The following is a 16,043-nucleotide window of genomic DNA, read 5'->3' on the forward strand; positions in this document are numbered from 1 at the left end:
GTCCATGTGTCCTAATCAAATTAATGTTAAGCGTACACTGCGAACACTTTTTTTTTTCTTTTAACATTGTATTCTGCTAGGGTGAGGGAGGAGATGAATACCAACCATCTATAAAATCTGCATTCTTAATAAATGTGTTGCCTGGCAGCCCAAGTTATGCGTAGCTAAAACTATTGTATATTGGATTGTCTTAACTTAACAATAGCTGCTGAATCTGTAGCTCTATTAAATAAAATAATAAATATTAACTGAAATTATGTAACCTTTAACCACAAACTGAACTGAACAACAATCTTCTGAAATCATTTAAAAATCAAACCTTGTCAGGTGTGAAAACATTTATTTTTTTATTAATTCTGAACCAAATCTCAAACCACTTCAAATTTTGAAATGATTCAGATTCCTCACTTGGAATATACAGGGTGGCCCATAAGAAGAAAATAATACATGTTTGATTGTAAATAACTGTTTTAAACATATACAGGGCAGGCAAAAAAACTGCATCACCTTAAAAAAAATAACATTTGAAAGGGACTCATGTATTATGATATGGTCAGGTATTAAATCCTCTGGGCATTGTAGACTGGTTGCAAGGAGAGCCCATGGTGTCCTATCGATGATTTATCGAACAATTGCTAGTAGAGATAAGGGATATTTCATAATCCCTTATATAACAGGATTATGAAAGGCTATTGTTAGACCACACTTGGAATAATGTGTTCAGGCATGGAGACTACACCTAAAGAAAGACATTGTTCTTGAAAGAGTCCAAAGACAGGTAACTCGCCTGGTGAGATTGGCAAAAGGGCATCCATATGAGGAAAGACCGAATATGTGGGTTGCAGAGCTTGGAAACTAGGCACCTTAGAGGAGACTCGATTGAGGTGTTTAAGGCTCTGAGAGGCATAAGAAAAATGAATAAGGACAAAATTTTCAAGGTTATGATTCTAGGGGCCATAATTTCAAGTTATAGCGGGGGGGGGGGATTGTTTAGACCGGATTGCAGTAAGTTTTATTTTAGCCAACGAGTTATAAATTACTGGAATAAGTTACCTACGTGGGTTGGTAGAGGCTGACAGTCTGGGGAAATTCAAAGGTCAGCTGGATAATAACCCAAGGGAGGAGGGAAATGCATAGGTCGTCCATTTCCTTTTCTCTTATTAATTTTTATTATATTTTTTAAATTTTCTTCTTAATATTTTATTTTATTATTTATTTTTTTTGGCTAGTGCAGCATAAGCCATGGGCTTCCTTGCACCATGTGGCCATTACTAATACCTCAAAGTGATCACAAGTAAGTGGCACCAATGCTGTGTATGTATATATGTTTTCAGAAGCTGCATGAACCCCCCTCCCCACCAAATTAAATTTCTGGGGTGCACCACTTAAAGAACTTTTTACCCCTTTGATAAATAAAAATAATTGTTCTCATGTAATGACTTTACTATAAAAGATATTTTTCTATAGAACATTCGGTGAAATACACACCATTGTTCGTTCATAATAGCAAATTGCATTGAATGACATCGATTTAATTGTATCTCACATTGTGACTCCCTTCACGACAAGTTACCATGTATTGCACTACCTTGAATAAGTAATGCTTCTCTAATGGAGAAGACTACTGTTACTTATTCTCAGCAGATACCACCACCCAGACGGCATCATTGGTACCTGCCCACCCACAGACAATAGGCCTGTTGTCTGTGGGTGGGCAGGTACCCTCGTGTTGCAATCATGCCAACCCAGTTATGAAGCGTAACTCCACAATATGAGAGATGCCAAAGGGTGTACATAGTAATATTTACTATATTAGGTTCTAAAATTTTGATGTTTCATTTTTTCAAGTATGACATTTATGCCTTTGCTTTCTCTATCATTTAAAATTCTGTTTTTCTGTTGTTTGAATTACATTGCAGCAAGTTGGCATCTCTCATATTGTGGTGTTATACTTATAAGTAACAATAGTCTTCTCCATTGGAGAAACATTACTTAAGGTAGTGCAATACATGGAACTCGTGGGAGTCACAATATGAGATGCAATTTGCTATTATGAACAAAGAATGGTGTGTATTTCATCATGTTCTATAGTAAATTTCCAACTCATAATGTATTATGCCTTGTGCATTTATTTACTTAATAAAAGATGTTTTTAAAATATTTTTATATTAAAAATAAATAAACTCTGCAGGTAGTTGAAATGTGACAATCAGCTTGTGGGACCACTTAAGTTTTAAAATTTTTTTTTTAAAAACACTACAACCATGAAAATAATTTTGTGCACATACCAGGACAGAAAAAAAAAAAAAAAAAAAATTGGATTGAGTTATCAACCTTTAAAATTATGGCATTGAAGATACCTAAAGTGTCCAATAATGGTATAAAAATCTAGTGCTCATACACGAGCTAAAGTTTTGTTTTGGCACTTAAAGATTATAATATATGGTGTTATTTCATAGCTTAAAACTTTTTCTGATAAAAACTGATGTACAACAAAAACATCAGGAAGAGTGACTTCCGTGATAGACATATCAGACTTCAGGATAGGTTCTAAAATTTTGATGTTTCATGTTTTCAAGTATAACATTTATGCCTTTGCTTTCTCTATAATTAAAATTCATTGTTTTTCTCTTGTTTGAATTAGATTGCAGGAAGATGGAATTGCAGCACTGTTGCTTGGAGAGTCAAGTTGGATTGTTTCCTGTTCTTTTCACTAGAAATCTTCTGTTAAAACTCTCAATATCAGTTAAGCCAGCTTCGGTGATCATCCTATTATTTTTCATTATTTAAAGTTTTGTATTCCTTACAGCAAATAACTAATTTTGCTCTTCTTATTGTGTGTTTATCTGTTGTTTACCTATTAAAGAGCTTGCTTAATCTGAAGGTAGTGACTGTTATTTACAGACACACACTAATGTTATTTTAGTTCGGGGAGAGATTATTTTCACAAGAAATATTGTTTCTTGTAATTTAATAGGTTTATTCTATTAACTGCACAACTGGCAGCCAAACATTAAATGTGATTTTAGGATAAAGTGCCACTTTACATAACCCTGTTGGTGGGGGGGGGAGAACATTCAGATTCAAACAAACAACTCAGCCACTCGAAATTTTATTATCCATTCTCTTAACAGGGAATGGTTGTTGTGGTTATCTTCATAGCAAAAAGATTTCAGACCAGAGGTCTGAAATCTCTTTGCTATGAGGAAACATTAGAGTATAGGTGATGCATTAAAACAATTGAAATGAGTGCAGCTACAACACTCACACTTTTTTGCATTTAGCCTCAATTTCTCTTCCATTTTCCTGTCAGTTTTCTGTAAATCATGTAGTTCCCTGTTACAATTTGATAAAACTCTAGCATTCCCAACCCTAAAAATTCCTCATGAGTAACTGTAGATGCAAAATCCCTATTCAGTTTGTCAGCAATCTAAGCAGGATCATAAATTCATCCCCTTCCTTATAGTTTTTACCTATAAGGAAGGGGATGCTGCTTTTTTCTGTATGCTTTGCCAGAGATGTCTGGTAATCTGCATTAACTTGCCTAGCCTCCATTGACTTGATTGCAGTTTATATCAGCTGAAAATTTTCTGCATCCCTGATAATTTACACATTTCAATACTCAATTTCTGTCCATACTTTATCCAGGTATCATATAATGCTTTTAATTGCTTTAGTGATGGCTTATTTTAAAGTGAGCCATATCAATTTTTTTTTTCCAATACAGAATATTCTTCACAAGGCTCTCCATAAGAACAAAATGAATTGTGTGAGATCAGGACAACTTGGAATAATGCAATTGCCACATTTCTTTTAATTCATTTGTTAGGGAATCAAGTGTGCAAGGCCTAGCTTCTGCTGAAATGCAGTGGCAGTCCATCCTAGAAAGAGAATGTGGAATCCTTATAATTCTCCATGTTTTATCTAGGGAATGAAAATTGTTTAGCACATACTGATCTATGCTGCCATTGAATTCTGCAGCAATCTGCACAAGATGTTAACATCTGGCATATCTTGAATATGCCCTTGAACAATGTTTGGATTTTCCAATCTCAATATATTTGTTAGTTGTGTCATTTAACAGACCATTAATATAGCCAGTTGTCTTGCATGAAAACAGAATACTATTCAGGAACTCCAGTTTGTCATCCAATTACTAGAGCATGTAACTAGCAAATGCCCACTCTCTCTGTGAGTGGTCATTTGGTCAATTTCTTGTTCATACTCCGGCAAAACCACCATGTCAAAGGAGTTTACAAGAAATTATGTCCACTCAAAGAGCATGTGCTACTGTATTCTTTCAGGTGACTACTTGGTGACTACACAAATTCCATTTTATATGCATGGAATTTGTGTCTTTCACATCACTTTGTGAACAGTGATGGTGGTAAACTTAATTCTCAACTAAGGTGAGGAGCTGGGCAGTTTCTTCAGATCCCCTAGGTGTTTCTGAATTGCTTGGACCATCTTTGTACATTGTTTTCATGTGGTTGACGTAAAGTCACTGATTTCAGCTCAGCTAGCTATGCATAGTCTTTTCTTGATTGGTACTCATTACAACACGTTTCTGCAAAGAGAAAATTTACTGTTAACAAAATGTTATGAATTGGTGAATCAAATAAACAAAAGTATAATGCACAGTAAAAATCAGCCTCCACCTCTCAAAAAAAAAAAAAAATCAAATCATGATCTGGGTGATGTTGAAAATAAAAAGAAAATTTGGAATTTGTGTATTAGAGGGTATGACTGCCATTTGCTGAGATATTGCTGGAATAATCTTTAATATTGTGTTCCCAAAGGCACTACAGTGACAGGAAACTCATATGAAGAGATTGTAAAAAAAAAAAAAAAGTTTCTTCCAGCATTTTAGAAGAAATGCCCACGTAGACTGAATCACATTCGATTCCATCAGGATAATGCACTCTTTATGTGCAAAATTTTTAACATAAAACATAACTGAGCTTATCTCACATCCTCCATACTTGCCTGACATTTGGTGACACTTAATAACATTTGGTTGTTTCCAACAATGAAGCATGCTCTTTGTGGCAGAACTGCCAAGTGAACAGCCAAGCAGTATATGGAAGTTTTACTTCCATATACTGCTTTTACTTCTGTACACTGCAGGAGGCTTCCATCCTGCAGTGGGTTGATAATGGCTGCAGCTTACCTTACTGCTTGGCTGTTCACTTGGATAAATACATTATTCACTGTTTGGCATACATTTGCTAAGAGAGACCACCAGCAAGCTGATTAGAAGCCAGTAAAGTTTTGAATCAGAGACACCATGAGGACAAGAGCTGTCCTGGCAGTGCCTCAGATTTTTAAATGTACAGCTGATCCTACTATAATGTGCCATCTTACAACATGTTTCCAGTTATGCACATATTTATGTGCATGAAAATTTGAAGTTAGCACAAGAAATCCACACGTTGCACTGTTTTTCACAAGTGTAATTTTCAGTTTATGGTTGTTCACAAAAGTGTCACGAATTTTTATCTTTAAATTAACTTAAATTTACTATCTTTAAATTATGTTTACTATTAATTTTAATGAAATTAATAGTAAATTGGTAATTTTAATAATAGTAATTTGTATTGGGTGCAATAAAAATCCATACTAGTACAAAAATACAATCATTATAATGAAATTACAGCAAATGTAAAAATAAAATCCTTAAAAATATTATGTACACTTTTTTTTTTAGCATTTGGTATGGCTGCAGCAGTGTCTGTCTGCCTGTCTTAATAATTAACCTCAATGGTTCAATACACTCCATGGCGGTCTCCCTCAAAACTACTGGGTATATGCCATAAACTCCGAGAGCCTTACTTGCCTTTATGCTCAAAGGTTTTCTAATAAAAAAATCTGTAATTACAAAATCACTGATTTCATAGAGGCAAGTGAGGCTCAGCCTCTTCTCAGCATGAAGGATCTTTCACCAGTAAAGACCTATGCAAAGTACCTATTCAATTCATCCGCAACATCACCTGGGTTATCTAAGAATTTCCCCACACCCGTGTGTGTGTGAATACAAGAAGAAAGCCAATCTGATTAGTTTTCTTCTTCTTGTATTCACATACATGAAAAATTCCTTGTCCTCATTCTTAGTTCTCTTAGTCAGTACTTTCTCATACAGCCTTCTTAACCTTATTTGTGGTACTATTACAGATCAACTTGTACCTGTTGTAGGCTTTAGTGCTTTTCATCGCTCTGTAACTATTCCCTGCTATCTTAATTCTGCTCTATTCAACTGGACAGCTCCCAGTCATCCATTTTAGTATCCTCCTTCCGAAAGAAAGTGCATCACCTAGGAATTCCTAACCCTTTTTTGTGATGGTATGTTACATTAATGACTAGCATCACAAAAAGAAATATAAACAAAAGATATTTACTAATAGTTAAAACAAAGCTAAGTAATATTTGACAGGTGCTCTCAAAATATTCCAAATTAAGCATTTGCAATCTTTATACAAAATTTTTGGTAAACACGACAATTATGGCTGAAATGTTATCAGAAGCCCTCACAATTTGCTTCAGTTTATCATTTTAAATGGAAAACAAAATAAAAAATTCACCAGGTGCAAACTAATATTTAGTTGAACCACCTCTGCGCCTGATGACAGTAGCACACTGACACGATCAATTTCTGAAGATAATCAACTGATAGTTCGTGGTTCCAAACACGAATTATGGCTTCCTGAAGTTCATGAAGGGTCTTTGGAAAGTTTCTTTCTGGCAACTGCAGATTCCACACGATGACAGTTCTCTATAGGATTCAGGTCCGGGCTGTTTCCTGGCCAGCTAAGAGTTGTAATGGACCGTTCTTCCAACCATTTTTTCACCTGTAACAAATATAAACACATTACTGTTGAACCTCTAATGCAGAAATTAAGCTAAAGTAACTATAGAAGTGCCTACTTACACTTTCTGCCCGATGACAAGGAGCAGAGTCGTCCTGAAAGATGCAGTTAATTGGCAGGTTGAAATGGTCTCTAATGGTTGGGAGCAATTTGCCTTCGAATATAGCCAGGTATCCATTGGCATCTACGGAACCTTTTATAAACTGCAGGTGACCTACTCCATGATACGAAATGCACCCCCATATCATTTTGGCTGGTAGGGAATTTCACTGTGGACACCATACAGTCTAGATGGTATCTTTCACCATGTCTACAGAGCCATGCAGGTTGAATTTCTTCTCATCCGAAAAAATAACTGACTTCCACTGCTCAGGGGTCAATTTGACATGCTCCTTGCACAAAATTAATCAGGCCTTTTTAATTTTGTGTGTGAGGAGGTGCTTCTTCTTAGAACGATGGGCTATAAGTCCATTTTTGAAGAAGCTTCTTCTGACTGTTACTGCACTTGCTACCACTCCTGTATGTTCTTCCCATTCTCTTTTCATCTCAGACTAAGAAGCTTTATGGTTTTTAAGGCAGAAGCGCTTCAAACGCGGTCCTGTTTTGGCATAGAGACTAGTTTGCATCCGGTTCCTTTTTCCCTATCAGCAGAACCAGTATTCTTGAGTTTGGAAAGAAATCTACTCACTGTCGACTGATTACAAAACACTCCATAAGCAATATGACGGGAAGAACATCCTTCCTCACGTAAAGCAACAATAGAACTTTTTCTTCTTGGTGTCAACTGCATGTAACTCAACATCCTGACACAAGCAAGGAATGACTGCAACTCTTGCAGGGTGTGTTTATATAGCTGAAAGTAACAGCTGATGCAATATTACGTCATCACCTATGCATGTCAATCTTATCTGATGCAATCTGTAAGAAATATTGCTGTATACTTACATTGTTCGGATGACAACTACAATTTTAAGGGGTGATGCACTTTCTTTGAATACCAGGTATATGCTCATGGCTTTTGTGATTTTTGCTAAAAAAGAATTTCATAATTCAAATGTATTCACCCTCCCTTTACCAATAATTACTGCAACATCTTTCTACATCTTCCAACTGATGATTGCATGATCACTTCCTGACAATGGTTTCTGTACTTTAAGCCCTGTGATGTCATCTGATTCTCTAGTAATGATGAGGTGAAGAATATTCTCACCCCTAATACTTTCTCTAACATGCTGGTACAAATAATAATCATCTAGTTTATTTAAAAATTTTTTCTCCATCGTGAGTTTCTCTTTCACTAATTCCAATCAATCTGGGACATTTAAAGTCACCCATAATAAAATATTTTTGCTTGCTTGCCCATTCCATTTGCATATAGAGACTCATCACACTCTTCATACTCCCACTATTATTATACCTTTGCTTCCCACTAACTCACACCACACAGATTCTATGCTGGCAGATGTAACTTCACTAAGCAAAAGCTCTTTTTGCACTCAGGCTGCTTTTGATAAGAAGCATGACCCCTCCACCACTTTTATCTTGCCCATTTTTCCTAAATACATTATACATACCACAGTGGAACTGGTCATCCCCAATTTCAGGGTGGCACCAGAACTCTGTTAGCTCTATTATATCAGCATTAATTGCCCTAACTAGGAGTTGAAATTCAGCCTTTTTATTGACAACACTCCTGACATTACTGTAGACACGGTTGAACCTAAGTATACTTCTACAGTTTACTACCCTGACACACCCCTTGAAGTTATTTAGGTTTGTATCCCAAGCTTTACTTCCCCCTTATTTGAATTGCTGCTATCCTCAGAAAATCTTATCGACCAGCTGTTGTGGCAACAACTGAGAATTCTTGAGATGATAGTGCAAGCATTACTCTGACCCATATCATCAGATAAACACGAATCTAAATTACCATTTCTCCTCCCTTAACTAGCAATTTCCCTCAACCCTTAAGGTATTCAGAATGATACTGGCAAAAATCCTTACACCATCTTTGTTCACGTGAATACAATCTCTACAAAACAGATTCCATCTACCTACAAAATATTTGCTCATTCGGAAATATGTTTTAGCATATCATACTACATTGCCGAAAACAAGAAGTCTTTCCTTGACATGAAAACAGTTGTTGAATTAGCAAACAAACTAAATTTGAGGTTTTGGATGAATACACAAAACAACAATCAGTGTAAAGAATTTGTATGTCACATAGCCCATTATTGCCAATATCAGAGCACAAGAATTCATTTATATTTTGTTAGATGGCTCAACTAATAAGTCAAAATCAGAAGAGTGTATACTTTGTGTAAGATACATAAATGATGGCAGTATCGAAGAGACATTCTTGACTATTGCTCCCTTGGAAAATACTACTGCTTCAGACTATCTAGACAGCACTGACAAAGAACTAAAAGGTAGTAGTAGTGGCATGTGATGCAAGAAAGCAGGTGTATAAGCTTATGCAGCACCAGCAAAAAAAAAAACCACACCATTCCCTCCGAATGCCTGTCCAGTTCCTCCTTAAATTTATTCAACCTAACAACTTCCACAACAAGAGATGGAAGTTTGTTCCAGCAATTAACCACCCGCTGGCTAAAGGCAAATTTCCACACATCTATTCTACATCTGTCTTTTCTTAATTTGAATTTATGCCCCCTAAGGTTTGTGATCTGAACAAGTGGAAGGATCCCATCAGAATTCAGCGTGCTCAACCCATTCAAGGCCTTATACACCTCAATCAGATCACCGCACAGGTGCCTAGTCTCCAGCCACTGCAATTTGCAGAACTTAAGCCTCTCTTGGTAAGAGGATCCCTTCATTCCTTTCACCAATCTTGTTGCCCTTCTCTGTACACACTCAAGTAAATCTACATCCTTCCTAAAATGAGGCCTCCAGACCTGTACGCAGTACTCAAGGCGTGGCCTGACCATTGCCTTATACAGAGGGACAATCACCTCCTCCCTGCTAGCAAAATTCCTATATATCATTGACAAAACCCCATGACCTGCCCTGGCAGCCTGTTGCATTGCTCAGAAAACTTCATATCTGACTGCACAATTACTCCCAGATCTTTTTCATTTTCTACCACCTTAAGTGTAGTACCACACAGTTGGTACGTTTCTCTGGGGTTACTTCTACCCATATGCAGTACTTTGCATTTGTCAATGTTAAACTTCAGTTGCCACTTCTTAGCCCATCTGCCCAAATTATCTAGATCCTGTTGCAGTAGCACACTGCCATTACTGTCATTAACAACCCTGCCAACCTTTGTATCATCTGCAAACTTCGACATTAAGCCTGATATACCTTCATCAATATCATTGATAAATACACAAAACAACAGTGGACCCAACACCGAACCCTGTGGGACTCCACTAATAACATTAGTCCACGAAGAGCAGCACCCATTGATTACCACCCTCTGTCTTCTCCCACTTAACCATCCTTTTATCCATTGTAGCAACTTACCCTTAATACCATTCTGCTCCAATTTGTACAATAGTCTTCCATGCGCAACAGTGTCAAAAACTTTCCTGAAATCCAAATATATGATAACAAAATTATTTTTTGCATCCAGTTCCTTTGTAACCACATCATAATATCCTATCAAATTTGTCAGACAAGACTTTCCCTTAACAAACCCATGCTGTGTCTGAATTATTGCTGCAGTCTTGTCTAGATGATCCTGCAATGCATCTTTAACCAGCGACTCCATTATTTTACCCGGAACAGAAGTTAAACTAACTGGTCTGTAATTACTCGTGTCGCCCTTTGTGAATTGGGGATACATTTGCACATCTCCAGTCCGTGGGAACCTCCCCTGAGACCAATGATGCTCTCATAATTATGGCTAAGGGTTTGCTTAGTTGCTTTGCCATCTTCTTTAATATAACTGGATAGATCCCATCCACCCCAGGTGCTTTTCTTATGTTTAACTTCAACAATTTCTGATTCACTTTGCTCTTAGTTATTACAAAATCATTAAGTATCCTGCTACAATTTGAGAACTTTCTGCCATTTTCAAACCTTAATAATGCCTCATGTGTGAATGTAGATGCAAAATACTCATTGTTTGTTTGCTATCTGATCAGGATCATCAACATTCGAACCATCGATGTCAAGTGGACCAATCAGATGCATCCCCTTCCTTTTAGAGTTTATATAGTAAAGAAATCCTTGCGGTTTTTCTTAGCATCTTTTGCCAAGGATTTCTCGTAATCTGCCTTCGCCTGCCTAACCTCCTTTGTGACCCGATTACAGACTAGATTATATCTGCCATAGGCTTCTGAGTTGCCTGATAATTTATATGCATCCCATGCATTTTTCTTCTCTGTCAAGAGTCTCATTAGTTCATTAGATAACCATTTAGGCCTAAACCTTGAACAATATTTCTTAATAGGTATGAAACATTTAGTAGCTTCCACGATTAATTCCTTGAATGCTTCCCACTTAGAATTTACTGTTGGTAACATCATCAGTTGATCCCACTGTACAGAATTTAAAAACTGTCGGAGACCACTGTACTCAACCTTATGGAAGCAAAAACCCTTTCCTTTACCCCTGATGGTAATTAAATCTTTAAGTAAATCCCACATGAGTACACTGTGATCACTGCCACCTAGTGGTTCCTTTATCTGCAAATTCTTAATACACGAATGATCACTGCTGATAACCAGATCAAGAGTATTACTCTCTCTAGTTGCCTATCGAACATGTTACTGCAGAAAACAATCATCCAATAAATCCACAAAAGTCTGACTAGTGTGTGAGTGACCAACCCACAAGTTCCAGTCAATATCTGGGAAGTTAAAATCCCCCATTATAAGACATTCCGATTTTCTAGCCCACTCTATTTCTCTGTACAATGAACAATTGTACTCATTCGAGTCATTAGGCCTATAACACACTCCCACTCTTATTTTTGCTTTCACAGTGCTTGTCACACCAAACTGACTCAACAGTGCACTGTTCATCTATATCAACTGGATGCACTGGGATTGGAGAAAATTAAAATGTCTTGTTGGATTAACAAAAGATGGAACACCCTCCATGATTGGAGGGGCTTAGAGGGGAAACAGGCATTCTGTGTGTTATCACACACAGAGTCTAAAACACTGATGGATCCAATATCTTTCTATTTTAGAAGATTTAGAAGTCCGGTTGGCCTGCCTCCCTAAAATCCACCCATGCACGCCTTCTTGATGGTAAGCCCTGTTACGTCACTTTGGTGGCAATGAACGTGTAGAGTGGTTCTCTTCAAGATGCCGGGTCAGTGTGAAGAGGAAAAGACCAAACCCTCCAGAACACGATGAAACAAATGGGCCTCAGTCCTCAGCAGCTTTCACTCCCCCTATTATGGCAGTGAGAGGATCAGAGTGGAAGCAGAGGGTGCTAAGAATTTTTGGGTACAGCCAGGCTGCCATACACAGAAACTGAACTTGGCCTGTTACAGCGTAAGATTGCTCATCAGTGAAGACAGGATATTAGAGCTCGAAAAGGAATTAGAAAAATGTAAATTGGAATATCATTGGTTTGGTTGAAACAAGAAGAAATGAATCACAAGTTTATCAAGTGGAAACCTGCTGTACACCAATGGAAACTATGAAAAGGTTGAGTTGGCTTTCTGGTCCATAAAGATATAAAAACAACATTTTGGAATTCAAAAGTAAATAACCAAGGGTGTCCAGACTACTATTCAGGATTTCTAAGAGGCACAAACTAAAGGTTATAATGATATATGCACCAACATCGAGCCATGATGATGAAGAGGTTGAAGAAATGCACACCAAAATCAAGAAACTTGTAGATGAACAGAAAACTCACTACACAATTATTACGGGGGACTATAATGGTAAGATTGGAAGGAGACAAAACAGTGCAGAAGTGAGAACTATAGGAAATTTTGGAATTGGTGAAAGAAATGAAAGAGGTGAAAGACTTGTGGAATTTGCAGAATCTCAAGGAATGTCAGTAACGAACGCTTTTTTTCAAAAGGGTGAACAGAAAGTGAACGTGGAAGAGCCCAAATGGATTAACAACTAATGAAAACAACTTTATCCTGACTAACAGAAGGTATATTGTGAACGATGTTACCATTCTGAACAAGGTAAATACAAATTTGTATTGGAAATGATCACAGAATGGTAAGATGTATACTTGATATAGTTGTAAGAAAAGAAAGGAAAAAACTGACTAGAGTAAATAATATGGAGATCTTTGAGATAACAGAGGAGGAGAAAAAGCAGTATTTCCTGGAACTTAAGAACAAGTTTGAGTTTCTGCAGACCTTTCAGGAACAAGCTATCAATGAGGAATACAACTTTCTGAAAGTTTGTTGTTGGTGTTTGTTATTTGGTTTTTAGGAGCATTAGCAACTAAGGCCATATTGTTTCGGGGATATGCGGTGGTCATTCCCTGACCTTTCCACATCCTCCGTGTTTGGTCGTCACGGGCTCGAACCCCAGTCTAATCAAGAAGCGCACTGCTGCACCTGCCCACTTGGCTATGGAGGCGCCCTTTCTGAAAGTGATAAAGCCTGAGAAACCTATAGGTAAAAAGAAATCCAAAGAAGAAAAAATTAGTCAGGAAACACTTGTCTTGATGAACCGAAAACAACAAATGAAGAGCAAGATAAACAATTACAAGGACAAAAATTCGGTATACTGTGTTATTATGCAAAGCCATAAAAAGAGACTCAGAGAGAGGACATAAGAAGATTTAACACAAGAAAAGTAGAACAAGCATTAAGGGAAAAACAAAAGACTTAAATCAGCAGTCATGAGCAGTAATACAGAAAGACAAATGATACTGAAACCGAAAAACAGATTTCATGCACTTATAAATAGCAGAAGACTACTATAAAGAATTATATAAAGAGCGAGGAAATCATGCAAGCAATGGGGAAAATAGATCACAAATTAGCAACACATACAACATACCCAATATTCTTCCTGATTAGGTAGAACATGCATTGAAGAAAATGAAGAATCAGAAAGCCCTGGGTGAAGATGAAGTTGCTGTAAAGTTGTTAAAATTGGGAGGAAGAGATATGACACAGGAAACTGGCAAGACTCTTTCACAAAATACATTAGGAAAGGTGTGACACCTGAGGAGTGGAATAATGCAATCATAATTTTGCTGCATAAGAAAGGAGATAAATCAGAAATTGGAAATTACAGACCAATTAGCTTTTTGTCCCACATCTACAAGTTTTTCACAAGGGTCATTACTAACAGATCAGAAAGAATACTTGACAAGAACCAACCCAAAGAGCAAGCCGGCTTTGGGACAGGATTCTCAACTATGAATGGGTTGAGCATGCTGAATTCTGATGGGATCCTTCCACTTGTCAGATTACGAACCTAAGGGGTCATAAATTCAAATTAAGAAAAGACAGATGTAGATTAGATGTGCGGAAATTTGCCTTTAGCCAGCGGGTAGTTAATTGCTGGAACAAACTTCCATCTGTCGTTGTGGAAGTTGATAGGTTGAATAAATTTAAGGAGGAACTGGACAGGCATTTGGAGGGAATGGTGTGATTTTTTTTTTGGCTGATGCTGCAAAAGCTCATACACTTGCTTTCTTGCATCAAATGCCACTGCTACTACTATGGATCACCTTCACGTAATATTGCAGCTAATAGAGAAAGAAAATCAATATAAAACACCACTATGCCTGACATTTATGGATTATGAAAAGGCATTTGACTCCATACAGCATAAGGCAATTTTTTGGGCACTGGAAAGGCAAGGCATAGACGCTCCATACATTACGATTTTGAAGAAAATATATGAGAACGCTACCTCCTTTATTAGACTAGAGAAATTTAAAATAGAGAAAGGAATTTGACAAGGAGACAACATCTCTGAAGTTGTTTACTGCTGCCCTTGAAGAAGCTTTCAGAAGACTGGACTGGCCGCAGAGAGGCGCCAATGTGAATGGAGAGTGCCTACACCATTTACGATTTGCAGATGATATTATGATCATAAGCCACGATTCCAAAGAATTAGAGGAAAATCTTAATCAGTTATGCAAAATTAGTAAGGATTTCAGATTAAAGATGAATATGACTAAAGCAAAAGTAATGATGAACAAGTCTGCCACAGAAACAGATAAAATCATTGAAGGGGCAGAAATTGAAAGGGTGGATTCATATACTTATCTGGGACAAGTCATTAGCTGTAATAACAATAAATGGCAGAAGTCAAGAGAACAATAAATTTTGGATGGATAGCATTGAGGAAATATAGTCACATACTGAGGAGCAATATCCCAATTTATCTGAAATGTAAAATAATGAACCAATGTATACTACCCACCATTATTTATGGAAGTGAAACTTGGGCACTCGCCAAAAGAATAGAAGGGAAGCTGAAAACTACACAGTGAAGAATGGGATGAATTATATTAGGAATCAGACTGTTAGACAAGAAGAGAAACACATGGATTAGGCAGCAAACAAATAAAGGACATTCTTATCAAAACTAAAAAAACTGAAATGGTCTTGGGCAGGACATATAAGCTCAAAGACATAATGACAAATGGACTAAGAAAATAACAGAATGGTACCCAAGAGGAGCTAAAGGAAAACCGGGAAGACAACAACGGAGATGAACAGATGAAATTCACAAGTTCATGGGTAATAAATAAATGGCCATTGCACAAAACAGAAGGAACTGGAAAGTTGCTGGAGAGGCCTTCATCCCGCAGTGGATTGAAAATAGCTGATGAGGATGATGAGTGGTTTTGTAAGGAAAATCAGAGATTGTGGAGAACATGTCATAGCTATACATTGTGTAGCACATAACTTGCAATTAAGTGTTTTCAAATCACTTAAAGTAGTACCATAAACTGAGGAAATTGATCATTGCCAATTTCTATAACAGATCTACTAAAAAGGCAAAAGCAGTTAGCAGGAACTGCAGAATTGCTATCAACAAAACTCGTGAAGTTACACAAATTACACAGTGTATGTTGGGTAGCCAGCAAATCGAGAACCATTAAAGCTATCATTCAAGGCTGGAGATTTTTAGTGACACACCTTGAAAACTTCAGTTATGGCGAGGAAAACGACAGAAAAAAAGCAAAAGATTGAGGATCTGAAAATTACAGAACCCTGCACTCTGCGTAGCTTTTTGTTGCTGTTAAGAAGCACTGTTTGGT

General features: G+C 37.1%; 1 protein-coding gene across 1 annotated transcript in view; it reads right to left on the reverse strand.

The window, feature by feature from the left end:
* Positions 1-3,194: 3,194 nt before the first annotated feature.
* Positions 3,195-16,043, reverse strand: part of LOC150091160 (uncharacterized) — a 75,224-nt gene continuing 62,375 nt past the window's right edge. The window contains exon 4 of the mRNA XM_090382319.1: positions 3,195-4,567. The gene's annotated coding sequence lies outside the window, so the exon portion shown is untranslated. The remainder of the gene's footprint in view (positions 4,568-16,043) is intronic.

The sequence above is a fragment of the Mastigoproctus giganteus genome, chromosome 1, assembly GCF_048544385.1.
Source record: "Mastigoproctus giganteus isolate SK-2022 chromosome 1, ASM4854438v1, whole genome shotgun sequence".
NCBI classification, from domain to species: domain Eukaryota; kingdom Metazoa; phylum Arthropoda; class Arachnida; order Uropygi; family Thelyphonidae; genus Mastigoproctus; species Mastigoproctus giganteus.